The sequence below is a fragment of the Manis pentadactyla genome, chromosome 9 (genome assembly GCF_030020395.1).
Source record: "Manis pentadactyla isolate mManPen7 chromosome 9, mManPen7.hap1, whole genome shotgun sequence".
NCBI classification, from domain to species: domain Eukaryota; kingdom Metazoa; phylum Chordata; class Mammalia; order Pholidota; family Manidae; genus Manis; species Manis pentadactyla.
The window spans coordinates 66,949,111-66,954,888 of NC_080027.1; the positions used below are offsets into that span (position 1 = coordinate 66,949,111).

Genomic DNA, 5,778 nt, shown 5'->3' on the forward strand with positions numbered 1-5,778 from the left:
AATCAAAGCAGATAGTGAAAAATACAAACATTATCAAAGCAAAATTTATAAATATGCTTCATTTTGGGATGGCAAGTATTCTCTTTCAATGGGGAAGGACAAACTAGATTTTAATGGTCTATGACAGAAAACTCAATAGAAAATCTTGTCCAATCACATATTTATAAAACAGCTAAAATATGCAGGCAGTGCTCTAGATTCTGAGGGGTTAACAATGAAGAAAAGAGATCCTGATCTCATGGAGCTTGCATAATAGTGCATTTCAAGATCCTTTTATTGAAATCTAGGGTTATTTCACAGCCTTAATAAAAGTATTGAGACACTGAAAATGTACATAGTCAATTGCCAATTCACACTTTCAATCATTATTTCTAGTTCTTTGCATATCTTTGATTTTGACAAGAAGAATGACTTTAAACATATTTATGTTAATCATTGACTAATTTTAGTTGCAAAGAAAAGAATTTTCTTTGTTTACTGTTGAAGAGTGGAAGGACATATAGAATAACATTGCAAGAAAATAAAATAACTTTTTCTGAAAAGCTTTTAAGGAAAAAGTTTCTGAAAAACTTCTGTATTCATAAAGTGTATTATTTGAAATAAAAAATATATAGATGAACCCTCTATAACCCAACTATTATATACATAGTACACTAGCAAGGTGACAAATCTAGGTGGCATTTTTGTATGTTTATTAAATATTTACTATGCATTTTTAACTATTACATATATACACATTTATCTATCTTAAAATTGAGCGCATTTAGAAAGTTAAGTATAAAATAAATGACTGTAAAAACATCCTTTATTTATTTACAGAAAGAAGTGGATGTGAGGAAAGGTAGTCATGTGCTCAAGATCACAGAACTAATTAATGAAAGACCTAGAAGACTGCTCAGTTTCCTCAATCTTCAGTCCCATGATCTCCTTAAATTTTGAATCAATATTTAAATGTTTTAAATGTTTGTGTGGCATGCTGTTGTTAATCATATAAATTCCCTCTCAAAGATATGCAGTAAAAATAAAAGCACACCTTGCATGCCAGCAATAAACACCTCCAAGTGAGCAACTTAGACTTTAATGTGCAAATACCATGGTTTAAAAGTTTTTCCCACTCATCTTTCAATAGTAAAGCCAGTGGCATATGACACCTGGGCTCACTGTATTAGGATGTCAGCTCAAAGTATGTAACTCAGCACAGAAGCATTTGTTTACAACACTGAAGTCAGGACTTGAATTTTTCAAAAGATAAAAGCAAGTCACTACCACATAAAGTAATAGCTTTCTATCTGAAGTGATAAAGGCATGTGAAATAATCTTGACAAGGAAGGCTAATATTACTTGTTAAGGTGACTCCTCCAGCAGAAGCCTCGCATAGAGCAGCACGGACGCATTCTACGGGAGACTGAGGACAGGGGCGATGACTCCCCTGAGATCAGTTCTCTGGAAGCTGCACTGGCTTCAGCATCCAAAACAGGAGCTTTCTTTTTGGAACAACTAAATAGGTACTACTACTGAGAGTGGCGAGCAGAGATGGATTTTTACATTTCTTTTAATTCTCTTTTCCTAATAATGTCCTCCTAAAATAAATAATCAAAACTCCTTTCTTATTTTGTTTACCTCTGAACGAACACTGCGACTTGTTTCTTACAGACTTGCAAATGATTATATGGTAGAGAACCTAAGCTTTGTGATCCAAAGGGCAGGAGAAGCAAAAACATATTCTTTTCTTTGCGAACTTTGGTAAAGTCCTCCCGTCATCTAATTTGGAGACCTGAGTGTTGGGAAGAGGGCAGTCATGGCTGAAGTAAGGAGGCCATTGCTTTTACTTACATTTTTATTTGAATCCTTAATGAGAAATACATATAATATCTAGCTCAAGAACACTGTGTGTTTGATGTGTTACTGGGCCAAGGGTTGGGGACAGAGACAACAGAACAAGCAAGCAGGAGATACATGAAGAAGACATGGAGACTCAGAATGAAAAACTGGTGCCAGCCACATTTAAGTCTGGGTTTCTCATCTCTGAGCAGTATGTTGAGGCTCCTGCAGCTGTTTGGGAAGAGATGTTCAGACTCAGGCTTTCCAGAGTGCCCCCCAAAACATCCCCCCTCAGCAGCACGTGATGCATTTCCTCAGAAATTTATCATCACTCTCAGATCCCTGAATCTGGGCATCTCAAACAAATGCGAGTATCGGCCACTTCTAGAATCACCATCCACTCCACCTTGGGTATCACCTGCTCATGAAGTCCGGTTTAACTCCACAGAGTTGACGCAGAACCTGGTGTCTTGGAGGCTTACAGGGAAGCCATGTGGCCCTGCCCACTGTGCATGTGAGCTCGGCAGGTTGTTTTGTATACTTCCTTTGAAACGGTTAATTGTCCTTTAAAGAAGTGTCTGGCAAGAAGACATCTGGATTCATATCAGCTCTATTAAGCCTGTCTAGCAATGATGTGCTCAGTGATGTGGTGGGACGCTGACCCACGGTAAAGGGTAGATACACTCTTCCTCTTCCTCGAAGAGGCTAGATAACCAGACATAAAGGGCTTGCCAAAAAGTAGGTTTTCTGCATATGCTGGCCCTCAGGACAGCACATAAAGTATCTATGAATTATATTACTATATCATTGATAATATAATATCTATGCTATATAGTGTAGATACTACATTCTATGTGCTCTAACATATATACACACACTATATATAGTCAGTGTATCTATACAGATCTAGTTAGACAGAGAGTATACTGTTTCTAAAGTATCTCCCCTCAGCAATATATACATTACTCCTAGACATCTTCCTCTGCATGAGGACATTTATTTAAATTTAAATGCCAACTTTCCCCAGTTTAGGAAATGGCATTGCGATCTATCTAGTCAATCCATCCAAAACCTGGAATCCATGCTTAATTCTCTTCTTTTCATCAGCTCCATTAGCTCTGCCTCTAAAATGTATTCCTTCAGTTTAACTGCTTACTTCCACCTCCACTGCTGCTAGTCTGAACCAGCCTGCCATTATCTCTCACCTGCAGTAAGGACACAATTTCCTGAGCAGTTTCTCTGCCCCTTCTTTCTCTCTGCTACAATCCACCATCCATCCAGAAGCTAATGTAAACGAGATGGTGATATGGCTTTGCTTGAGCCTTTGAATGGCTCCCTTTAGCCACAAGAATAAACACCAGCAGAATTCAGTGGTCTCCAAGTCCTACATTTTCTGGACCCTGCCTCTCTGTGGTGCTTCTCCCTCCACTTTCTTTTTTTTCCCACTATACTTAACCACACTGGCCTTTTTTCTGCCAATTAAACAGGCCAAGTATATGTTTTGTCAGCTGCCATGAACTTGATGTTCTGTATGCTTGGAATGCTCCTGTGTGAAATCTTTGCATGGCTGCCTCCTTCTCATTGTTCAGTTGTCAATCCAAAGTTTACATTCACAGAAAGCACCTACCAGTCCCTTTTTCCACATTATTTTCATTGTAGTAGTCATCAGTATTTGAGTTTATCTACTATATTACCTTACTTAGTTCTGATCTTTCCCCTCTTTGAGGGTAAGGAAGTTGATGTTCATCATCATTGTATCTCCAGCTATAAAAACATGTTCCACATAAAAAGACCCAAAGAGATTCATCTTATGTGGACAAGAACAGCTAAACACTGACACTTGAAGCAACTGGAAAGACAACTTTTAACCACGGAGGCGCCTCTTTCCCAAGTGGCAAAGTGTGCAGGGAAAACTTCGATGGCCAAAACCGAACATTGCGGAGCTTGTGAGCGCCTGTGCACAAGGCCACTGTCAGTCTGACGTTCACGTGGTGGGCCTGATCCCGCCCCCGGCGACACCCTCCTCCTCCACAGCCCAGCGCTGGCGTGCTCCGAATCACGCCCCCTGCGTCACAGAATGTCTCCCGGGCAACCCCTGATGCGCTGGGGAGGAGCTGGACGCTGAGTGCACGGAGTGGAGCTCAGACCTTGGAACTGTGGAGCGGAGCAGTGGTTGAGCTGCTGGGTGGCCCTGGCTGGGCCAGTGGAGAGGAGACGTCTGCCGAGAGGCGCTGAACATGCCCTTTTGACAGGCTGGAGATTTCTTGACTATGGAAGTTGAAGATAAACCATATTTTTCTAGTTTAGAGGAGGAAACTGCTTTCTGGAAAGAACTTTCCGTCAAGTATAAACAAAGCTTCCAGGAAACTCAGGATGAGCTACTTGAATTCCAGGAAAGAAGCAGAGAATTAGAAGCAGAGTTGGAGGCACAGTTAGTACTGGCTGAACAAAGTAAGAGAGACTTGCAAGCTGATAACCAAAGACTGAAATACGAAGTGGAGGCATTAAAGGAGAAGCTAGAACATCAGCATGCATGAAGCTACAAGCAGGTCACAATATTAGAGGATGATTTAAATCAGACTCGAGCAGTTAAGGAGCAGTTGCAGAAGTACGTGAGAGAGCTGGAGCAAGCCAAGGATGACCTGGAGCGTGCACAAAGGCAGCAATTTCACTGGAAGAGTCTGAACAAAGGCTAGATGAGGCCCTCGAAAGAAATGCGTATTTAGAAAGTGAACTTGATGAAATGGAATCTTCGTTGGTCTCTGTGCAGAGCTTAAAGGATGAAGTAAGAGAGTTAAAACAAGAACTAGCAGCTCGGGAAAGACAAGAAGTAACCAGAAAGCAAACTCTAGACTCTGAAAAGAGGGATTCTGCTGTGCAAGTGTCACTTTCTTTGCCAGCCACTCCTGTTGCCAAAGGAATGGAAAACAGTTTTCCTTCACCAAAAGCTATACCAAACCATTTTGGTATGAGCCCACTAACTCCTCCTGCCAGTACATCGGCACTAAACATTGGGAAAGATCTCCTATGGAAGGTAGTAGGGGCATTCGTATCAAAATTGACAGCTTGCAGGAATTTTGCAGAGTTCCAAGCATCACAAAAATCCTGTATTACAGGGAATGATAACTGGGTTGATAATTGACTATGGCAAAAAGCTCTGTCAATCAGGGCATTCGTCTTTGTTTAATAAAGGGGCAGTGAACAACTTTGGCCAGCTGCTCCTCCACTTGTTGGGCCCCTTGCACCCGTTGTTGGCCCCAGATGTGCTGCCTCTCAGTCTGTATGAACACCCCCGCCTCCAGGTGGGTGCTCCTGCCCTCTCAACAATCCATAGAGAAGGGGTCAGTTCTGTAAAGCTGCTTATCACACCATATTTCATCTTTCTGTGCCTTGTCTACTTTTTTCTTTTCCTCCATCATCAATTGTCTGGGCTTACACCACCCAAATATAGGTGCTTTTTCTAAACTTTTTATCTTAAACTCAGGGTCTACTTTCTTAAGAACCTAGGCCAAGACAATTGAAAAGTCCCTTTCCCAATGCCTAAAATTTGTATTCAGAATTTACTACTCATTTTCTCTTGTATGAGATCATGTACACTGTTATTTACCTATTTACCTATTTTTTTCTGTGAAATTTATTGTTTCCACATTGAAAGATTTTTTTTGAGGGGAAAAAAATCCATTAGGAACTCTTTCAGCTCTAAGGCATTTAAACTTAGCTGTCTTGTCCATCAGTTCATAAAACTGAGTTGTGAATGACCCCAGCCACTTCTAAGTCATCTCTTTATGCCACAGCAAAAAAAAAGAAAAAGAAAAATGGCCTGCAACTGTGCTTAATTCTGATGAAAAAATACTAGCAAATATGATTCTCAACATTTGCTTGAGTTGTTATAAATCTTAAAACACTTTTTATAATTACAAAATTAGTTAAAGAAAACTTAAAGCTATAACAGTGATC

At 40.3% G+C, this 5,778-nt stretch overlaps 1 pseudogene; it reads left to right on the forward strand.

Moving 5' to 3' along the window:
* Window positions 1-3,982: 3,982 nt before the first annotated feature.
* LOC118919500 (nuclear distribution protein nudE-like 1) lies at window positions 3,983-5,039 on the forward strand (annotated as a pseudogene).
* The last annotated feature ends 739 nt before the right edge of the window (window positions 5,040-5,778 follow it).